Here is a 23,225-nt window from a genome sequence, read left to right on the forward strand (position 1 = left end):
TTATAGTTTTAACCATCAAATAAAGTGCTTAACTCCACCCTGTTCTCCCCTGTTCAGCCGCTCGGCAGCTTCATTTAGCAGGCCAGTGGTGAGAGAGGAAAAAAAAAGAGAAAGAAAAAGAAAGAAAAAATTCATTAATTTTTATTAACAGGGAGAGCCATTTGTTCCCTGTGACAATATTTGACTTGTCGAAATGATTTTCACCTCTGCCACGAGGTGCGCACTCCCCACATACATCACCCGATTACTCGGAGCGCGCCGGCCGCAGTCATTAGGCAGTGAATTAACGGCAGTCCCCAACACTATTAATCACCCTGACAAAGGCGTTAGCTCGCCGCTGACCCGAGCACGGCCCACGGACACAGCAGCCAGGGAGAAGACCGCAGCTGGGGGAGGTGACAGCGATGGGGTGGTGCCTGGCCTTTCCCCCGCGTGCCCCTTAACGTCCTGACAAGGCAAGCAGGCCAGACCCCTGGTGACACTGACGGTGCAGCAGGGCGGCAGGGCCCCTGGTGCTGTCTCCATTTTCTTGTGTCCCCTCCCTGCCCAGGTGCTATGGTGACCTCTCCTTATCCCTCACGACCCAGCCTGGGGGCACAGCTAATAGCATCCCATTTTACAGTTCAGGAAACCGGTGCAGAGAGGCCAGGACCTCCTCCCCGAGGTTGTGAACTGTCAAGGAGTGTGTGTCACCAGAACTCTGATCCAGGCCTAGTGATTCCCACTGCCCGCTCCCACCTCGGCTCTAACATCTCCCACTTGAAGGGAGGTGTTGGGGGGCTGGAATCCATTAAGAAACCTGGAGTGTGTCCTTGGCTCTGATGGGCTTCATAAGAAGGCTTATTCTGACTGTTGATGGGGCCCCAAGATTAAGGGTCTTTTTTTTTTATAGAGTTTGGTTTCCAAGCCCCAATCTGTGGGTTTTGTGGCAAGAGAGAAACAGAGACAGAGACAGAGACAGAGAGAGAGACAGAGGGAGGGAGGGAGGGAGGGAGGGAGGGAGGGAGGGAGAGCTTTCTTTACATGCATGCTGGACACCCCCACTAAGCAGGTGGAGTCACAGAGGCTCCGACAGGAAAGTCCCTGAACTAGCCTAAGACATCCCTTCTCAAAGAAGATCCTAACGGCTGTGCACCACAGCCATTTCTTGGGATTTTGTCTTGCAAGACCTCATCTCTAGAGGGTCACAGATCCAAGGCTATGACCTACATACCTCTGACTGGCTCAAAACATGTGCCCTGGATGTGGCCAGGACTCACCTGAAGATGAGAGCCCTATGAACAGGACCCACCAAGCTCTAGGAATTGGCTGGATACCCCATGGCTGTTCACCCTCAGAAGGGAGGGATAGCATCCACCTGCTTGGACCTTCCAGGACTCTGTGACAGGCAGGTCAGGTGACCTCCAGCACCAACCTTCCCTCAACCTTGACATACTTCCACCATATTTCCCATGTTAATCCAATTTACCAATTCTACATTTTAAACTGATGTCTTCGAATTAGCCCAGGCATCAGATCTGGATATCAGTCTGGGCTGAACCAGAGTCTGAAAGAGCTGGGGAGCCTGGGGAGGGGGGGCTCTTCACACACTTGTCTTCTTTCTCTGGACTCCTCATTTTTTATGCCTCAGCAAATTTCCTAATTTTCCTCATTAGCAACTAATTTACAAGTCTCGACACTCTTCCCACCTGTCCCTTTCATCGCGGACTTCGCAAGATTGGAAATAGCCGCTTGCTCACTTGTGTGACGCTTGTTCCTGGCTCCCAGAGAACAGGGCGATGCTCGGTGGAACCAGGGATGTTTCCAAAGCCCTCTGAGACAGCAAGAGGGGCCCTTCTCTGCCTGTGGGGGGTTCACGACGGGAGACGGTTCATATGGACCATGCTAGAGTATGAACAGGATCCCTGTGGCCAGCACCCTGACCTCCTCCTCTGCAGCCCACTACCTCTGCCCCTAGTCGTGTGGCCTGAATTCAAGTCTCACGGGTGGACTCCCAGGGTACTGAGGTCAGCTTTGCACTTGGACACTTGCTGATTTTGAGGCTGGGATTGTCTTTAGAAATTTTCAAATAAAAGGGTAACTGTGGTGGGCTTGTGCTTCGGCTAAGGCCTTGGCCTTGGAAGAGATACTTTCTCAAGCTCACTGGTGGTGACAGTACAGACTAGCATCCACCAAACCCTTGCTACTTACAAGGTACAACCCAAACTGGCTCCTGGTTATCTCCCCAGGAGGCAGACAGAGACAGAGCAGAAACTGGTTTAAGGTCTGAGTATCCCTACTCCAGGGTCCAGGTGTAGGTTCCTGACTGAGAGTCTTGAGGTCTCTGGGTCTCCTGGTGTCAACTATGCAGCCAGAGCACCTTTGAGAAGAAGTGGCTTTCACTCAGGTCGGTGACCTAGCCAGAACCCAAAATTTGCTGGCATGGGGCTGACTTCACTTCACAGGGGAGAACCTGGGGCTTGCTTAAAGAGACAGAGAAACTGTCTCAGGCTTGGCTCTGACTTCTACCTACCTGTCTCTCCAACCACCAGAAGGGGCACATAAGGTTTGCACCTCGAGGCACTGAGCCAGCGGATTAGGAGCAGGCTGTGGACACTTGGTAGTGTTTATCTCCTTAATTCTTTCTTTTAAAAAATTTACATTTAGCCGGGCGGTGGTGGCGCACGCCTTTAATCCCAGCACTCGGGAGGCAGAGCCAGGCGGATCTCTGTGAGTTCGAGGCCAGCCTGGGCTACCAAGTGAGCTCCAGGAAAGGCGCAAAGCTACGCAGAGAAACCCTGTCTCGAAAAAACCAAAAAAAAAAAAAAATTTACATTTATTTTAATTACTTTAAAAATAATTACTTGTTTTTATTTCTCCACATATTTGTGTGTGTGTGTGAGCACGCGCGTACGTGCACATACGTGTGTGTGTGTGTGTGTGTGTGTGTGTGTGTGTGTGTGTGTGTGTGTGTGTAGGTCAGAGGACAGCTTCCAGGAATTGGTTCTCTCCTTCCACCTTGTGGGTCCTAGAGACAGAACTCAGGTCACCAGGCTTCGTGGCAGGTCCTTTACCCACTGAGCCATCCTGTGGGCCCTTGGTTCTGGGTTTTTGTTTATTTGTTTTCTTTTGTTTTTTGTTTATTTGTTTGTTTGTTTAAGGCCTCTTGAGGAGTCTCATTCCCCAGAGAAGTGGCATTGGCCAAGAAGGCTCTGTTTAATGGAGCCTGAACCACCCATGCAGAACAGAACTGATATTTCCCAACATCTGAGCTCCTCCCTGGGAGCCCTTGGGGGGCAAATTCGTTTTCTAGAATTTTCTTTCTTTTTTTTTTTCTTTCTAGAATTTTCTATACACAGACCCTTGGAGTGCTGCTCCTGACATACCTGGCCCATTCTACCTGACTGGGCCTCCTAGGCACCTGAGATGTGCCTTGGGTATCACTGTCCCCAGCCCAGCAGTAAGGGCCACAACTTCTGAGAAGCACACTAGGATGTTTCTCATTACCTGCTTGCATCAGTTTGATTTTCTTTGCTAAGTGAAAGATGACGGGCAAAGTTAGACCTGCAAATCCACAATTTCCCAGCTGTTCATGAATTTCATCCAAACGGAAAGCAAGGCAATGCTCTCATATGCCACTCAAGACCAGGTAGAGGAAAACTGGGGGCTGGGAGGCACTCTCCCTACCCACGCCCTACAAAAACTCCCTACTGAGCCTCACTCAACTTGCTATTTTGTTAAGCATTTGGCCATGTGGTAGATCACATTAAAAGGCTACCAGTCTTAATCATCCCCAAGAGGACCAGAGCGGGTACCCAGAGCCTTTGTTATTGACTCAAATGGTCCACGTCTGGGCAAGCCCTCAGCACAAGCCAACCGATGGCAGAGGAATGGTGACCACGGTGGGAAGAACAGAGCCAAGGGGACACCTGGCACTGGCACTCCGTAATCCCAGGTAGGGACTGACCCACTGCTAGTAAGAGTTAGAGTCTGGTCCTGCTAACCCCAGCATACCCTGCAGGGGCTGGGTACCCACCTAAAAGTTGAAGCACACTTGGGACTCAGCAGGCAGGACACTATAGCCCCCTTTCCTCAACACAGTCCCCTCCCTGCTGCAAGCCTTTGCCCTGTGATCACAATGCTGTGACCTCATTCTCTCTGTGTCAGCTCGCTTGACCATGCAAGCCACTCGCCTGCCTCGGGAACTCAGAGAGCAATCTCTCATGAGGCCATGCCACCTTCCAGGCACACTTCCACCAAGGCTTGCTCTGTGGTCAGCAGAGCTTTGGTCTGCTAGAATGGAGCCCAGCTGAAGGACCCAGGTGCAGTGCCAATCTGCAGAGCTCAGCCTCTCTCAGCAGCAGAGCCCTGCCTGTGACTCATTCCTGAAAGCTGTCAGCCCCCTCCTTCCTCCACGAGACTGACATCGTCGATCATGTTTCCCAAAACTAGGAACAAGGAGGCGAAACCTTTTAGTCTACAAAACTTCGTCTTCTCGGATTGCCTGTTACATTGTTTGCCAACCTCAGACAACCTAAAATTATTTTAAATCATTTTTTGAATCTTAGAAAACCACAGAAACAGAATGGGTGTCTTTATCACACATTACACTTTAGCTCTTGGCTGGATGTCTGAGTGGCTCATAAACCACACAGTGGAAGTCCACGGGAGACATGGGTCTTGAGGGGCAAGTTCAACATCTCAGAAGCAGCAGCTGTAGAGGAAAGGATTGGCAGGAGGGTGTCTCAGCCGGGGAGGGGTACACTGGCCCAGGGGCTTCCCTAAAACCTGAGGACTAGGACATCAGTGGATATTCTCCTCCTGTGTCCTAGCGTTCCCCAAGTTCATATGTGGCTCTCTATCCCCAGCTCAGTCTGCCACCGGGACTGAGTACTTAGCTGAGGGTGGATTCCGAAGGTGAGCTCTCACCCATGTGACTGTGCCATCATAAACGGAGAAATACAGACACAGACACACACCAAGAAAGTATCTCACGTGAACACAAAGGAGGTTCAGAGCCTTCAGATCCTCTTGGGAAACCTGCACTTCGGACTCTAGAATTTCCAAAGGATAAATTCCTGCTGTTTGAGGCACCCGGTCTGGGCTCTTTGCTTAGCCAGCCCCAGGAAACCAATACACTGGCACTCTTAGTTACTGGGTTTGTGTAGAGGCTTTTAACTTAACACCCATGTGCCAGCCACTAGGGGGTTCTGGGTTTTGGTGGGTTATGCAAACCCGTCAGGTCTATGCAATCCACCTGCAGGTCCCCAGGTGGGAAGAGTGGTGCTGAGTGACTCATCAGAGAAGGGAGCACATCAGAGTTTTCTACACACACCTCCTTTCAAGATCTCTGGAGATCCCAGGGCCCCAGAAGCACGGCTGAGAGGGCCCTTTCACCTTTGAACCTTGCTCTCTGCCTGCTAACATTCCTTCTCTACAAGGCGGGATAGCAGGAATTCATGAGAGCACAGCAGTGTTTACCGGAAAGTAAACCCCTGTCTGATTCAGTGTGGTCACTGCCTTCCACTCGGCTGCCTGGCTGCTGGTGACTCTAAATTACTTGCTTCCTGGAAACTGTCATTTTCCTAACCAGGTCCTCACAAAGATGGGGAGAGGGGCATTTAATAAAGGCCTATGACCTGGACCCGCACAGAGGCATTGAACAGGCTGCTGACCACGAAGGATGCTGAGGAGGTCAGAACCTGTTCACTGCCCTGGAATGAGTGATCATCTAAGAACATGGGACAGCAGATCCATGAAGACAGAAGGGCTAGGGTGTGACTATTCCCTTGTGAGATAAGGTAGTTGTAGGTATAAAGAGTCGTAATGGCCGTACAACCCACAGGACAGATTCCATGACACCAAAGAGCACACTGACAGGCAACTGGCACAACATACAGCATGCCTTGCATTCTACCAGAATTCAAAACACAAAGCTGTTTCTCGGAGTCGGGTTCCCCACATCACAGACAACCTCTCCCGTCGTCTTCAGAAGTAACCCTTCTTCCCGGCTGTGATTAGACCTCCTTCCAGCAACGGTCACACTTGTCTCTGATGACACATCTAAGCACAAAGTGACTTTGCACAAGAAATGAAGAAGGTCCAGAATGGGCTGGATGCTGGGGGCCGCAGGGGCACAGAAAGGAAGCAGCTGGCAAGGACCCTCCATGTTCCAGGGGCTCGTGACAAAGTGCCTCCTGAGCCGGCCCGGCCATGTCACTCGGAACACAAAGGGCACTGCCAAGGAAGTGATTTTTAAACCTAATTGTTCCCATTTCTTTTGTTAAATGTCTTTAGGGGTGCCTGGAGATCTGCTCGCAGGGAACACAGCAAAAAATACGTGTGAAGGCGCACACTGCGGAACTTGTAAACAAGACCGAGACGTAGCCACTTTTGCCTAAAACAAGAAAGTGCCACATGCAAATTTTTACGTGCTGGGTAAAATCCCTGCACAAATGTCTGATGTTCACGAAAAACCATCCCAGCTCCCTCCTGGCCTGGGGTGGGCTTGCGGCTGGGGGCCATCTTTGGTGACCAGCTTCTCCTGCAGCCGAGCGAGCGGGCAGGGGACACTTAATTGTGGAGCCCGTTTGCTGGCAGGAAGCCCTGCCTCGTCCAGCGGGCAGCCAGCATGATAATGAGACAGTTTCTATGGAAATGAGCTTATAACTATTCATTTTCTCCCCATTCCCGACCCATCCACAAAGAGGTTTTCCAAAATGACCCCCATTTTCCTACCCCCAACATCTCCTCACACCATTGCCCGACCCGCTAATCAGCTCGAGGAGAAAGGAAAGAGGAAATGCCGCTCTTTGACAAGATGTGGGAAACCACCTCGATTTGTGCTCGGTGTGGCTGTGACCAGAAAACAAAGAACCCTCGCCGGATCCAGGGGCCAAGTTTCAAGTAAACTTTTCCGGACGCACCAAGCGAGTGTGTTTTTGTGTGTATTTTCTGGTAAGATCTGAGCGCTGCTTCGCCACTTCTTAAGAACCTCGGAACGCAGCTCTGTTCTGCCGAACATTCGGTGTCGCTCCCCTTTCCGGCTGCGTGCCCTCACCTGCCAGCTGCTCTCTTGAACCTTGTGTGTCCGGGGACAGTAAAGAACTGGGCTCGGCACTCCCAGCCCATCTCTGGGCTTCTGGGTGATGAAGAAGAATGGCAGGGATGGGTAGCGTGGACCTGCATTTTCGCTGTATTTTCCCGAGCCTGTTAAGGTCTCTAGATGAATAGGAGGCTAGGCACAGTGATGGGATAAGGAAAGGCTTGGGCCCTGCTCAGCCCCTTATCTGGATTTTATAAGCAGCTAATATTTATGAGCCTTGGCTGTTTTTCCCAGAAATTCAAGTAGGAAGGGAACTCACCTGCACAGTGGGAAAAGTGAACAGGCCATTCCTAAGGTACTCTGGCTTGGTGTCTCAGGGCAGAGCTCATTATCATGACGGGATGTTGCTTCTGCTAGATGTGGATCTAGGACACCTAGAGAGATCCCTAGATGTAGGGCCTGTCGAGGGTCCTCCCTGGCAAGAAGGGTTGAGGGGCAGCTCTGAAGGTCACTGAGTTACTGTGACCTCCACAATGCCAAGGAGATTCTGGACACACAGTAGGTACCAGAGGAATGCTTGGTGAGTTCATAAACGAGGGTAAGAGAGAAGGTGTCAGGGGATATGGCAGTTATGGCCATGCCATCAGAACTGATATCCATTGGGCACCAAGGACACTGGAGTGTGGGAGACCTGAGGTGGCTATAGTGCCCAAGAAAAGGCTCTAGCATCCACTGGCCATATGTCATCTTTCCATCCTGTCCAAATGATCCATGGCCTCACTGCTGGTGTCTAGGTGCCAGTCCCTGCAGGAACCACCCATTTCTCAGGGCCACTCTCCAGCCACGTAGCTGTCTATGGCCAGAACTCCCCAGACATGCTTCTGATAGAGTGTATTAAGTGCCCAGTCTAGCTGGCTGGCCAGAAAATGGAAAGGGGAGACCCCCCAGGTGGTTGTGGCATTATGATAAACAGCAGAAAATTGTTGGGAAAGCATGTCCACATAAGATGTGGGATATACTGACATACATGAAGTAGCCATGGTTTATTTTGACTACATTTTACCTGTGTCCCCATGTATCCTGAATTCTGTCTAACAACCTGATTTTTGGTGACCACACCTTTCCCTAGCTGCCTCCCTAGGCAGTGCCTCTCTCTGGTGAGAGAGATGCTGGCTCCAGGTTCCCATGTGAAAGCCAGAACCGCAGAATGTGGCTGTTTGGAAATGGGATGTCTAAAGAGGTCTTGCGTTAGGAAGGGGACAGTAGGATGGGACTTACTGAACACAACGTGTGCCTTTGTAAGAAGCGATAAGGACACACACACACACACACACACACACACACAGTTCTGTGGAGACACAGGAGGAAAGTACCATCTACAAGCCAAGGAGAGAAGCCTGGGAGGAGCCAGGCCCCAGACCTTGGGCTTCTGACCTCAGAGCTGTATTTGAGCCGTGCAATGTACTATGTCCAGGTCACTTCCTTATGGCTGCTGAAAAAGACACACAGTGTGTTCTTACCTTCCCGTGACGTGTCTCCTGTCTGCCTCCAGGGCCCCAAGAGCCTGGTGGCTGCCCTGGTGGGCTAACTTTCTAACCTTGTTAAAAGAAAAATATTCAACAAACCATCGACTCAGCCCCTTCTTCTTCCTCCACAATGCTGGAGCCTCCCTTAGAATCAGAACGTAAAAGCACAGCTTTCTTCAGGTCTCGTGAGATCAGATTAAAAAAATACCAATTTTAAAATTCAAGGTGGAAAATGATATATTAAAAAATAATAAAGTGATTCAAATTTAAATATTCACAACACATGTTCAACACAAGGTAAGTTCTAAGGTTCGAATTAATTCTGATTCCCTCTTTGGGAAGATCTCCTCCTTGAGGGGATTTGCAATCCCCTTTCTGCCCTGGGCCTTCTCTTCTGAATAGCGAGGTCCACCCTCAGTCAGTTTACAAGGAGAAGGGGATCAAAGAACTTTCCTCTCAGAGGGATTGACGAAGTGCCTGGAACTTGGGCAAACCGCTGCCAGACAAAACACCACAAACAGAATTAACAACTACATAAGTGCCATAAAAGAAAAGTAACATGCAGGCTGAATTTGGGACTTATGTGGACCAAAAGATTATGGGCTGTTTATTGAAATGCACATTTGGCTGGGTGTCCTGCTCTGGTGTCTGCTCAGTCCGGCTGAGTTTGACGATTTGGAGCCGATTTTAGCCTTGGTACCGTGTCATGTCCCACCCAGTGCCGGGAAGATTGTTTACAGGGAACACAAATTCATCAAATATACAAAGCTTGATGTCCCAATCGGGGAGCTGGTGCTGCGTGCTTCTGTAAAACAGGCTAGCCGAGGTGTGGCCCACCATGGTGTCTCAAAAGGAATCATCCTCCTGAGTGTGTAAGGAGACATGAGACACAGATCAAAAAGTGCATCAGAGGTTCTCTCCAGATAATGGGGTGTAAGACTAATTTTCAGACTATTTGCATGCATTCTCTACAGTCAGAATTCATTCATTATTTCTATAATTTATACTTTTCTATCGTGTATGTTTCTATTATGTGTACAAGTTTCACTTACGTCAAAGGAAAAGCAAGAATGGGAACAAAGTGAAGTCTTGAAGCTGGAACGGACGCACCTACCTCTGGGGCAGTAGGAGGCGGCTGACACTATTGCCAGGACCAGGGGTGGGTCCTGAAATACCCTAGGAATCCGGGCCAGCAGTGGCCAGTTCCAGCCAGGCCAGAGACTCTGCTCATCTTGTATGTGGCTAGGGTTATCTTGGTGGGCAACCAACTCAGAACCACCCAGCATGGCCTCCTGGACATAATGTGTGCTGGCAGATGACTGGGTCTAGCAGGATTGAGTCTGAGACTCTTTCAGAAGTCAGTTCAAGCCTCATTATTGCCAGAATCAGAAGAGTCTAGCACTCCTATGTCATTTATAACCCACAGCCCTGACTTCTCTGTCATCTGTGGCCTGGCCCCTTTCATCAATGACCTCCCCTCCTTCCTAACAGCTAGCTCCTGCATCAGTTCATTTGCAAGGAGGAAAACCAGAAGAACCGTGCCTCTGACCTCTGGGGGGTTAAAGAAGTGCCTAGAGCCTGGGAGAAGGAGTCAGACAAACACCACAAACACAATAAAATGCAGCAGGGGTTCATAAATACAGTAATACGCAGCAGGCTGAATTTGAGACATACTTGTACTAAAAGATCATGAGCTATTTACTGAAACTGCAATTTGACCGGGTGCTCAGTCTGGATGCCCTAGCAGGTGGATCTTTCACTCCAGTTCAGCCACAGTCTAGTGACTCTTCTCACTCTGTGAGCAAGGTGGGATTAGGTAGGCAGGTACAGAAGCCTCGGTGCTGGGAGACTGGGCAGTGGTGGCTAGCTCTGAAACTCCTATTTAGTCCCCGCTCTGCCCAGACACTTACTGATCCCACATAGTGCTGCATGCAAGTACAACAATCAGGCCTGAAGTCCATCTGGCTCCCTGCTCCTGACTTTTGGAACCACTGGTGTTCAGAAGGCATCTGGTGGCTCCCTGAGAGCTGACACCCACCACTGATTCCTGGAAGTCACATGGTTGATGTGGAGACCCAGATAAAACTAATCTTTTCTTCCCTCCCAGTACAGAGACCAAGCCTGATGGCAGGCTCAGGATCCAGAGTTTGACTTTGAGGTCCTATCATCACTAATGCTGGGAAGAAGCTACATGCTGGGTCCTTCCCTGGAACCTGAGGACCTGGGCCTCTCTAAATAGGTCTAAGGGGAAAAAAAATCAACCCTCGAAGCAGAATTGTTTCCCCTTCCCAGTTCCTGCCAGTTGAGGGAGAGAGACTCAGTGCACAGTCCAGCTTTCACCAGTTAACAAAATCTTTCCAAACTAGAAAAGCATTTTACCCATCTTTGGGGTTGTAGATTTAGGGTTTGGATCAAGGCATCTTTTGAATGACAGCCCCTGACACAATCTAACCTTGAAAACAGAAGGAACAGGCACTTGGGCAGAATCGCCTCCCCACAAATCACCTAAAATCAGACTGATAACAAAATTCAAAGAGCCACAGCCAAATACAGGGCAAGGGCCTGCGTACTGGGAGCTGCAGTCGGCCCCATCTGTTGCTCAGGGCAGCTGGACCCTCCCTCATTCTATCACAGCTCAAAGTAGGTTATCTAAATAAATGGGAGAAGAAATCAAGGAGATATATTAGCGTGGTGGGGTATTCGTCATCGCCTCTGTCCTTCCTTCCCCAAGAATATCGGTGATGAATTTGCAAATGGTTCTGGATTGTGACAGACCTCTTTTCTCTCTTCATTATTTATCCCTTCTCCGTGCACCTCGATTAGAGGCCACAGTGACAAATGCATGAATAAAAGGCAAAGACAATATTTGAGCAATGTGTTGTAAATCTCCTTCTACGCATTATTAATTTAAAGGAGTCCATTACACCCAACAGCTCTGAAGAGGAAGACAGGGTAATGGGAGAATGGCTTCTGCCCGTGGGGGTCAGAGAAAGAAAAAGCAAGATCAGCCCCTTGAGGAGGGGGGCACAGTCTGGTCTTTCACCAAATCCCGAAGCCTTTTGACCACCTCACTTTTAGTTAAAGAAAAGAAAACATTTGCTCCCTCAGACACAATGTCATTCTGCAAAGTAGAGGATGGGTGCGGACTGAAAGGACCTCATTTTTCAGTAACTGCAAAGGCCAGCTCTGATGGCGATGGAGATGGGGGGGGGTGTTCCTCCCTCACCTCCCCTTGAGACAGAAACACACTCACATCAGGAGAAAGAAGAAAAGGCAAGCTGGAAGGTGCTGGGCGGGAGTAAAAGTGTTGCAACAATAGTGGTCCCTTTCTTCCTCCAAAGAGAATTCACCCCGAGTCTGCTTGATGCGAAGACCGGAACAGCACGGCTAACAGCGTTAATGCAGGCATCCCCGGGCCCAAAGACCACACTAATCAGGGGCAGCCGCACAGCAGCCACTGCCAAGCCCTGCAGCCTGGATTTTCTTCCCCCGTTTTCTTTTCTTTCAAAATCCTCCAAGAAAGGAGCATGGTCCCCGCATCTCAGCACCTGCCTTGGCAGATCAAGATGTATCGGCTAGGCTGGGCTCTCCCTGCAAAGGTATTCTTCTGGGGACCTTCCTCAGGAGCTCAGGGAGGATGGCAGCAACTCACAGATTTGGAGAGCCGCAGGACCAGCTAGGAGCCCACCCACCTATAGACTCTGAAACAAGACCATTGGTAGAGCGGGGAAGCGGACTGATAAAAAACCGCCATTCACTCACATGTACAAAAGACCAAGTTTGGGTGTTTTACTTGTTTTGTTTATTACCAGAGCTTAGTTTCCTTTTCTTTTGCCCAGACGTGTTTCTCCTCTCTGAAGTAGAAAGATTTTTTTTCCCAGCAATGTTCACAGCGCTCGCTGTCTCTGAACTGCTTGCTGCGGTCCCACTCACACCTGCTGGAAGCTGTAATAAGGCCCATTTCGGGGGGAGGGGGCATTCAAGAGCACTGGGGATCAGTTGAATCCAGGGGTGCACAGGAGGAGGAAGAGTGTCCTTCAAGCTGCCTAAGGCTGGAGCCCAGGACTAGGAGACTGTGGGGTGCAGAGGGTGGACCCTGGAGCATCTATACCCCATACTACAGCATCTTTCTCTCTGAAGTTTAAAGCCATTCCTCCGAAGCATGTCAAAGTCTACCAGGAAGTGCACGGCTCTGTCCCCAAGCCCACCCATCCACCAGATTGATGGGTTGGTATGAGCTCCCCCTGCCCAAAGTGTTCATCAGCCCCCACTCCGTGGGAGAGTGCACCAGCCCACAGTGACAGCCCGACAGTCCATTTAGGGACTCAGTGGTGGATTGTCAGGCAGATCCTAATGATTCATCACCGACCCAGCCCGGTGACAGCCCAGCGGCACACACAGGCAAACAGTGGTAGGGCCCAGTGGGACCTGCAACTCTAAAATCAGAAACTCACAGACAAAAGGGCTCAGGATGGCGAGGCCGGTGGGAACAGAGGAATCCCTAGGCTGGTTTAGCCTAATTGCTTGGGAAGCTGTGGCATTCTTTGACATGGAGCAAGCAAGGGAAGACTCCCTGGTAACATGCTAAATCAAAAGTTACCAATTGCAGATGGCAATGCAGATATGCACATATTAATTTGAATTTTTAAGACAAGTGCCGCATGTTATTAATATAATTGCCAGTTGTGGAAACGGTGTATTTATTGCGTTTTTCTCCATCACTTTGCGCTCCGTGCTTCTCAACGGTACAAGGGTTGCGTTCAGCTGGTGTTTACTGAGCATCTGACTGTTAATCAGCGTAAATTAAATGTGTACTTGAAACCCTCACTTAAAGCCCAGCTAATTATTTTTTGATCCAAACAGGACTGCCTTTTCCAGAAGGGTGAATTGGGGGCTCTCTGGGGACCAAATGGTAGCGAGAGAAACCACTGCCAGCATTGGGGATCAGACTCCAAAATGATGCCCCAGCAACTCTTGTCACTCTGTTTTCCTTTCAGCGAAAGACGGTTGCTTCTCCGTGAGCCTGCTGTGCTCCAGCCTTGTGGTCAGCCCTCAGCAGTGGAGCCCTCAAGAGTACGTGTGTAAGGCTTCTTCCCCTGGTCAGCCAGCTGCTCACTGGCTGTGTGTCAGTTGCCTATCCGCTTCAGCTGTACATGGGCCACATTCCCAGTATTTGTAGCTGGATAGAGACTCAACCCACATGACATAAACTCGGCATACAGGCTTGCATGCACTTGCATGCTTATGCAGATGAAGACACACCTGCACACATGTGCACGTACCTAGCCCAGGACTCCAGGCCCAACCTTGACCCTTCCCAGCCCATGGTCTTCAACCCTCCCAGATCCCTCCTGGCCCCAGCCCATCCACTATCTCCATGCCTCTCCAGCAGTGGTCCAGAAACACAGAGAAGTAAAGAGGTGAAGGAAGCCTGCAATGCTGTGAGGCAAAATAGTAAGAGAGGCTCAAGTTCCATTAAGGAGCTGGCTCTGGTCTACTTAGCTCCCTAGATAACTCTCTGACACAGAGGCCCTTGAAAGATGCCTTCCATAGAATTTGTTTTCTTCCCCCTTTGATGACCCTTTAGTAAAAGAAGAAATTTTTTAAAAAAGGAATATCCCAATACCCTAGCATAGGTGTACTTTTGAACTAGTGTCATGGATTGATTGATTGACTGACTGACTGATTGACAGTGTCTCATGTAGATTGATTGACTGACTGATTGATTGACAGTGTCTCATGTAGCCCAGGCTGGTCTTGAACCTGCTATGTAGCCAAAGATGGCCTTGAACTCCTTATTCTCCTTCCTTTGCTTCCCAAGTGCTGGGATTGCAGGCGTGCATCACCTCACCTAGTTTATGCTAATGCCAGGGATTGATCCCAGGGCCCTGTGCATTCTAGACAAGTACTCGACCAACTGAGCCACCTCCTCAGAACACTAGAAGGATTTTTGTTTTCTTCAAGTTTCATATTTTAAATTTTTTAACATTTTGTATATGAGTGCTTGTCTGCATGTATTTCCATGTACCACATGTGTGCAGTGCCCATAGAAGTTAGAAGTGGGCATCGGATTCCCTGGAGCTGGAGCTACAGATTGTTGTGGGTGCTGGAAACTGAACCTGGGTCCTCTATAAGAGCAACAAGTGCTCTTAACCCTTGAGCTATCCTTCCAGCCTTACTCTTTGGATAGCTAGGAGCCCTGTCCAATTTTACAGTCTTCATCCAACAAGAAAGAATACATTTTAGAACCTTGGCGTTCTCCTCAAGCTACTCCCCAGTGAGTGCATGTTTCAGAGTAGCGGAGCTTCCTAAAGATTCTGCAGGTGTCTGGTCTGTACCCCATCCAGGCTATCTGAGACTACTGTCTCCTCTCTCCCTGACAGGACCACAATGGGTGAAATCCATGCACTGCATCAAGACTGGACATACCCCCAGCTGAGACCCTGGCCTCTTGGTCTCTTAGGTGGCAAAGTTCAGAAAAACATCTGAGCTCTGAATACTACTGCCAGGAGAATATATACCTGCCCCAAGTCCCAAGGTTTGCTGGCTGGTTTTATGTCAACTTTACACAAGCTAGAGTCACTGGAGAAGAGGAAACCTCAATTGAGAAAATACTTCAATCAGGCTATAAGCAGCCTTGTAGAGCATTTTCTTAATTAGTGATTGATGTGGGAGTACCCAGACCATGGTGGGGGGTGCCATCCCTGAGCTTGTGGTCCTGGGTTCTATAAGAAAGTAGGCTGAGCAAACCATTGAGGAACAAGCCAGTAAGCAGCATCCCTCCATGGCCTCTGCATCAGCTCCTGTCTCCAGGGTCCTAACCTGTTTGAGTTCTTGTCTTGACTGCCTTTGACGACAAACAGTGATATGAAGATGTAAGCAAACAAACAAAACAAAAACAAAAAAGTAAAACTCTTTCCTCCCTAACTTGTTTTTTGGTCATGGTGTTTTGTTGCAGCAATACAAACCCTAACTAAGACACAGGGACAAGAGCTGTTTCCAGGTGACAGTGAAGGTGAGTCCATTTCAGGGGGGCCACTGACCCTCTTAAGAGCTGTGCTTCCCCAATCAATGGTATCTGGAGTGGGCCAGGGCCTCTCTGTTTTAATCCAGTAAGTAAACAAATTCATGAATTTGTGGAGTTTCTCTAGTGAAACAATGCAGAGTAAAATCTCAGCACAAAATGATGCTTCCTGCCAGAGGTTTGGTGTCCACCTGAAGCACATGCACACAAGCCTAGCCATCTGAGGTGAACCCCAGAGGGCAGTGATGAGCACCCTCCTGTAAGCTGGCTACTCCCTCAGCCTCCCTGAGTCAAGCTGGGTACTCAGCAGCTGCCTGATCAGAGACAACTGGACCTACCTGCTCCCTGCTCTCTCTACCCAGGTTCTGGCTCTGTCCCCATCTACTCAGGGGAAACCACTGGATTCTTGAGGAACAATCCTTTCTGACAAGTAGACTTAACTAGCTTGCTCTATTTCCTAAAGATAAACTGAGGATTGGGGCTTTCTCTCTCCCCAAGATCCCTATCCCTGGAGAGGTTTCCTCTATGTGCCTGGACCAAGGTCAAGGTCGGCAGTGTTTCCACCTTACCTCACCCTACCAGCCCACCCAATCCCACTACCATTTGTAGCCTCCACACATCCCCACTCTGCTTCCTATACATACCCCAGTTTTCCACCGTCCTTAAAAGGAGGCATTCATGGGCTTGAGGACTTGGGTGACCCACAAATGCCAGCAAAGCTCTGACTAAAGTCTTTACCCCTCACCTACCACCTTTCCACATGAGAGAGGTGGCTGGTCAGAACTGTGACCTCACAGACTAGAGAAATGTCTTAATAATGCCTTGGCCTTCTGAACAGGTTTCCAACACAAATTAGGTCAAGGATGAATCTGGGAAATCCAAACAAACTCTTAGGAACCCTGGCTTCCTCAGTGAAGCTCTCTGAGGCTTCTGTAGGAAGGTGCTGCTATGGCTGAATGGGGTCCAATGGGACCCCAGTCACTGCTGTGTGATGAGTCAGGACATAGACCTGGATGACACAGAGCCAAGAGTTCCCCCTCCGGAAGGTACCAAGATTCCACTGCACGTGCCATGTTCTAGTTAGTGTCACTGTTGCTGTGATAAAACACTGATCAAAAGCAACTTGGACAGGGAAAGGTTTATATGACTTACACAGGCTGCAGTCCATCATTGAGGGAAATCAAGGCAGAAACTGAATCAGAGATCACAAAGGAAAAGAAATACTTCTTACTGGCTTGCTTCTTCTGCCTTGTCCAGCTGCCTTTCTTATATACCCCAAGACCACCTGCCAAAGAATGGCAATGCTCACAGTGGGCTGGGCCCTCCTGCACCAACCATCAACTAAGAAAATGACTTATAGAAATGGCCACAGGCCAGTCTGTAAAGGCAATTCTTCAACTGTGGTTCCTTCTTCCTAGGTGATTCTAGGTTTGTGTCAAGTTGACAAAAACTATGACAGCCAATATACAGGGTGCCAACCAGGCAGAGGGGACAGCCTGTAGGAGATACCAGTCAAGTGAAATGCCTTGTCCCAGGCTGGCCCATTTGGCTTGAGGCAGGTAAGCCCCCGAGGTGAATCACCAGGCATTCAGTTATAACTACCAAGTCCCCTAGTGGCCCAGCTCCAACCAGTGTCTGTGTCTCATCTGTGTGCCCCAAATTCAGAGGAATGAAGTAGTGTACTCCCGTTTTAATCCCCATCCCCTTTAAGGGTTGCCTCACCTAGAAGCAAGGCAGGGTATGGGCCACCCTCATGCTTAACCACAGTGGGCAAGGAGAGAAGTCTCCATTTTTTACTTCTACAGATGAAAATGAAACACAGGACTCTTGCACACCACTCACTAGGTGGAGAGATGACTCAGCTGGTGCTTGTCACACAAGCATAGACATCTGAGTTCAGATACCCAGTACCAGGCATGGTAGCATGCATCTGTAACCCCAGCATTAGGAAGGCAGAGAGAGAGGCAGATCCCCTGAGCTCCATAGACAGTCCAAACTGCAAGTTCCAGGTTCAGTGAGAGACCTTGTCTTAAAATGTGAGGTGGCAAGGACTGGAGCTGTGGCTTGGTGGTTAACAGCACTGGCTGCTTTTGCAGAGGTCCTAGGTTCAACTCCCAGCACCCACATGACAGCTCACAGCAGCCTGTAATTCCAGCACCAGGAAAGCACATGGTGTGCAGGTATACACGCAGTCAAAAACACTCATACACATAAAGATAAATTTAAAATACCTTAGAGATAGAATTCATTTGGCTTTTTTAAAAAGATGGAGAGTAATTGAAAAACATACCTAACTCCAACCTGTGGCTCCCATATGCATGAACACATATATGCACACTCACCTTCACACACATACACAAAACAAACTAAAAAAAAAACCCACTAGGTGTTCCAATTGCTATGTGGGAAGCTGGTGTGTGTTGTTTCTGTCAGAAAGAGATACAGAGAAGCCAAGAGAGGGGACTATATGGTGCCCTTGTTCTGATGAGCAAGAACACAGATGATCAGGTGTCCATGTGTTCCGACCCTCTCCTTTCTCTTGTCATGGAAGTCCTCAAGGTCATTCAAAGTCATCACACCCAGAAAATTCATCCGCTCAGGTGGGAAAGAGGCACGTGCCTGCTGGGCCTTTCAAAGCAGACTGTGGCTGTGCTTGGAGCTTGATGGTGCATTCAAAGGTGGCTAGGCTTTCCTGACTAATCTACGGCGACCACGGCAGCTCTCAGAGAGCTTAACTAACTTGACTGCTGATGCACTCTTGAACTATTTCTGAAGAAGGCAAGCAAGCAGGAGAAGGTCTCTGAATTAACATTGGAAGGAATCCCTCCTAGACACCCCTGTTCTTGAAGATACTTGAAACACTGCTTAATCATTTGCTAAACTGAAACAATAAAGCTCTGTAGCAGATGTTAAATCTGGGGAAATGAAGCTCAGAGTCTGGGAGAGGCAACGGAGCCAAGGCTGATTGAAGAGCCTGACTGAAGGCACCATCTGAGATGGCGGTCAGTGCCATCCACTGGTGCATACAGCACATGTGCTGGCCTGCGTGATCAAGACTGTCAGTACTCCTGAACTGACACACAGAAGGCTACAGCTACTCCAGACCCATCCTGCGTACCTCTGCACCTTGATGATGACACACTTGCCATATTTGTCCTTGAGCAGAACCCTGATACTTTCTTCTGTTCTTTGGGAAGAGCCAGGTGTATGTCTGGCCATGCCAACTACATTGTGGCCAGCTTATTATCAAACCTCTGGGTGTGGGGTGCTTGAAACTGCAGACTCCTCTGGGGTCAGCTGCCATAGCTAGGTAGAAGCAGAGATGGGGAGTGAGATGGTAATTAGGGGTAGGGAGTCCACCCTGCACTGAGCCTGCTCATCACTACTTTCTCATACACCTTCCCAACATTGCTGTCTTCCGAAAAAGACTTGACCCTGAACAACCCTCATACCAAAGCCAAGGTCTCCCCATGACACCAAGGGCAGGTTCCACAGAAGTGAGAGCCTCTAAGTTCACGGGCCCTGCCCCAGAATAGCCGTAAAGGTGCCAAGGCCACACCCTAGAGGAACCCAGCCCCACCCTGCATCCATCACACACTGTCCTGGCCTGTCCCTAACTAGTATCTGCCCATCCCCCATCCATCACATCCTTGCCCTCAGTCTTGTCTTTCCTGAATCTTAGGTGGGCACTAAGCCTGGTCCACACGGTACTGGGCAGTGTTGACTGCAGCATATCTGAAATGGACCTGGAAACATGGAGTTGGTCTTTCTGGGGCCTCTGAACCCTGCTGGCGACTTCCTGCCTCACTGCTCTTGGCTTGGTGTCAGCTGCTCTGATACAAACAGAAATTCTACAGGACAGGACAAGAGGGGAACAGACAAGATCAGCCTAGCCAGGACACATGACAGTCCACCTGACACATAAGGACCTGTGAGTAAGTACACTGGAGATGCAGAATGACCTCGCTGTTTCAGTTGGACCCGGTTGGCCAATATCTGCCGCTTGGCTTTGTCACCACCCTGGGGAACCTCTGACTTGCCTTTGTGCTAACAGAACCTCCCACTGGCTTCTACTCCTGGCCTAAGCCTCAGGTCTGTGTTGCAAACCAGGAAGCTTTGGGCGAGATGGCTTACTTCAGGTTCCACAGAGGTGGATCATGGGACTGGGATGTCAGCTTCCAAGTACCCTGAAATGCACTTGAGAACAATGTTAAGTGCAAATTGGAACTAGGATGCCCTCCCCCATAAGAACCCCAAATCACAGGACACTGCCAAGCAATGTCAGCCTATTCTGAGCACCAAGGTTCCACTTCTCAAACAGAAGAGGCAAAACAACTAGAAAGCAGAGCAAGGGCACAGGCATGCCACCTCGAAGCCAGGGTCCCTGAGTTCAAGTTCGGCTATGTGTTGCAGGACCCCAGCGCAAGGAAACCTCATTAGTGCGCCAAAGCCAATGGACTCTGGCCCCAGGTCTGCTATGGTCCTGTCTGAGAATGATTTGCTGAGTAGCAGAGAGCAGGACAGTGCTCCTATACTGCACACACTGGTACATAAGGTTTCCTCTTCCTTTCAGGACCCCAGTTGGCCAGCACTTTCAAAGCATCCTCACACTGCTACTTAAATACACACATGCTCTTGCACACATATGTGTGCAACATCCCTGAAAACCGACTACAGCATGGTATGATACTTCTAATGCACATTGACTTTTTGAATCACTTCTATTTGGTGGTGATGCACACAACCATCTCCCAGATGGCCCTCTCTCACAGAGTGGGAGTATTTGGTGAAAGGCTCTGAATTCCACATGAAGTTAATAACCATCCATAGGTGAGAGGAAGGTGTGAATACCTAGGGGACAGCACACCCCGAAATGCACAGGGAATGAAGCATTTTCAGGTCAGAAACCTGATGTACCCTGGGGCCCACAGGAGACCAGCTCATAGTAATGTAGAAAGCTTGCCCTGTCCATTCTTAGTGCAGCTCAGCAGTCTCAAGCATGTGTCTATCAAGGTGTTGGTCACACCTTGATGATTTGTGTGACCCAGGGGGGTGTCTGGGGACCTTGGAAATGGTAGCTGACCCCTGGGTGACAAGCTGTTCACGTGCTGGGGCGATAGGGAGCCAGGACTCACTCAGACAAATTAAATAATTAAATGCAACCCAACTAGATAAATTGCACTTTGTAAATGAGATTTTCAAGAACCTTGGTGGGTAGCAATGACCTCACTGTCTCCATGGCTGAAGCTGCGCTCAACCAGGACCAGTTTTCATCTGGTCAGCTCTGTTGTTGGCCCGGAGACCCAGGGACTCAGCATGCTGTCCTTCTGATAATGGCTGCATGGCGGACACGGATGATAGTGGACACGGATGATAGGGAATGAGGAACGGTACACTCACTCCACTCTGCTGAACCCACCGTGGATAAGGATGCTTGACCCAGGGAGAGGTCCCATTCCCCAGAGGGAAGCTGGGAAATCTCTCTGGACCCCAGCCCAGGCTACTACAAAGTCTGGTCCTACCTGCCAGAGCCATGAGGGCCAGGCAGGGAGAGACATTCAAACACACAGCATGCCACTCTACCCCTGGACTAACTGGAGGCCCCCAGCTGGTGGGACTATGGCCACAAGCCATGATTCCAGATCCTGAATAGCCACACCTAAAGTAGACATGGTAGCATATGCCTATTATGCCAAAAACTCAGGGGGCAAAGGTGAGAAGTTCAAGAGCAGCATGGACTACATAGTAAGACTGTCTCAAAAAGAAAACCAAAGCCACCCCATCACCCATGGTGGACCCACGTCTGGGAGGGGCCCAGCAGTGCCTAGCCCAATGTCCCTGCCGTACAGAGGGTGACACAGCAGCTCACTGCCTACCAGAGCATGCACACTGTAACTCTCCAGAGACTCTTCCCATGTGGCCTCTTGAGAGTCTAGCTCCCACGGGGTAGGGAGAGCAGGTGATCTCACATCCTGCACAAACCCCCAAGCAGCTGGCCACAGCATCGGGGAGTACCTGCCAGGTGCCTGGGAACCTTAGATAAGGCATTCTAGGCTGATTCTGCCACAGCAAAACAAGGAACCTTTCCAGTGTTCCTCCCTGTGAGACTTCTGCTGCTACACGTGGTTCTTTAGGCATGTGTGTCTGTATGTCTGTAAGTGCACATACATGTGTATGTACATGTATTTAGACACCAGAAGACAACTTTGGGTGTCATTTCTTAAGTTCCATCCTTTTCTTTTTTAAAACACAAGGCATGTCACTGGCCGTGAAACTCAGGGATCTTCCTGTCCCTGCCCTAGGATTACAAGCACATAACACCATGCGTGGCTTCCCACCCCACTCCCACCCTGCCATGGGATCTAGGGGTCAAACACAGCAGGTCCTTTACCAACTGAGCCATCTCCCAGCTCCATACATGGCTTTTGTCTTTCCAGGTTGAGTGTAGTGGGTAGCCATTCCAACCTTGATCTGGAAGTTCCAACCCCCATTGAGGCTTCGGTAACTGCCACGCCTCCAAGGCGCGCTCTCTTGGATCCTGGACCCTGGATGCTGGGGGTAGATGGAGCAGAGTTCTCCAGAGAACACTGCCGGACTGCGACACACCTTTCCCAGACCCTGCAACCCACCTATCCCTTCACTTGTAAGTTACGCCACTAAATAAACCTCCCTTTTAACTACGTGGAGTGGCCTTAAAAATTTCACCAATAGTTGAGATCTTGGTGTGGTGCTGGGGAGGGACAAGAAGGGGGAGCAGGCCTGGCTTTACCTGTACAAACCCTTCTTTACCCACCATGTGGGCAACAGAACAGACCCCTGGGGTTGAGGTGACATGGGACATCTGGGTCCCAGATTTCTGTTCCTGGGTAGTTCCTGACCATGAGATTGAGGAACAGAACATACTCTTCATAGGGCTGGCTCTAGTTCATCTATGCCTCAGGTTTCTCATCTGAGAGTGGGGAGAACAGATCAGGCTCCAGTCAGGGTGCTAAGTATCTGTGATGCGCAGATGTAGGGAGATCTGGGTGGGGGTTACCTTGTTGTTCCCTTACACCCTGAATGGCTTCCCTCTTCCTCAACCAGCTGACTCCACCACCATCATCCTCTATGGAGTCAGGGTCTGCACTGGTCAAGGATCACCTGAGGCCTGAACAAGCAGCAATGATTTTCCTATCTTGCACAAGCACACTGGACCTGTGAGGAAGGGCTGTTGGCCCTACTCTGGGATGAGGAAACTAGGGAGTATGGGGGAGCATTTCCCAAAATTGCTCTGGGGCACAGAGCTGCTTGTCCAAGTCCAGGCTTGACTAAGGTCACACCAAATGTGGCTAGTACCTATTTCCCTTGGGAACTCAGGCCACCCACCTTCCAGAGGTTCTGGGTCCTTATGAGGCTGTGTCCTTTGTGGGAGCCTGTTTCCAGGTTCCTCATGGCTTTACCCAGCAGGTCCGCATAGAGAGGATGATTAGGATCCCTGGCCTCAGTGCAGGTGTCTGAGATGGTCTGCACTTGGCTGTTCTGGGGGGAGATCTTTTGGGCCACCCCTTGGTATCTCTATAAATACCCTGGGGCAGAGACAGTCAGGACTCATTGGAATAGGTTCCAGGCCCTCTTGAAGCTATCCTTTAATTTCTGTTTATCTCCATACTCT

At 49.8% G+C, this 23,225-nt stretch overlaps 1 protein-coding gene and 1 long non-coding RNA gene across 11 annotated transcripts in view; both read right to left on the reverse strand.

The window, feature by feature from the left end:
* The window catches only part of Prdm16 (PR/SET domain 16), a 326,632-nt gene that overhangs the window by 232,054 nt on the left and 71,353 nt on the right, over window positions 1–23,225 (reverse strand). The window lies entirely within an intron of this gene.
* On the reverse strand, window positions 9,122–21,923 carry LOC143272078 (uncharacterized). The gene is made up of 2 exons (XR_013049514.1): window positions 16,219–21,923; window positions 9,122–9,414 (listed from the first exon to the last, which is right to left on the reverse strand). It is a non-coding gene; the product is annotated as an uncharacterized LOC143272078 (long non-coding RNA).

This window comes from Peromyscus maniculatus, chromosome 2, assembly GCF_049852395.1.
Source record: "Peromyscus maniculatus bairdii isolate BWxNUB_F1_BW_parent chromosome 2, HU_Pman_BW_mat_3.1, whole genome shotgun sequence".
In the NCBI taxonomy this organism is placed as follows: domain Eukaryota; kingdom Metazoa; phylum Chordata; class Mammalia; order Rodentia; family Cricetidae; genus Peromyscus; species Peromyscus maniculatus.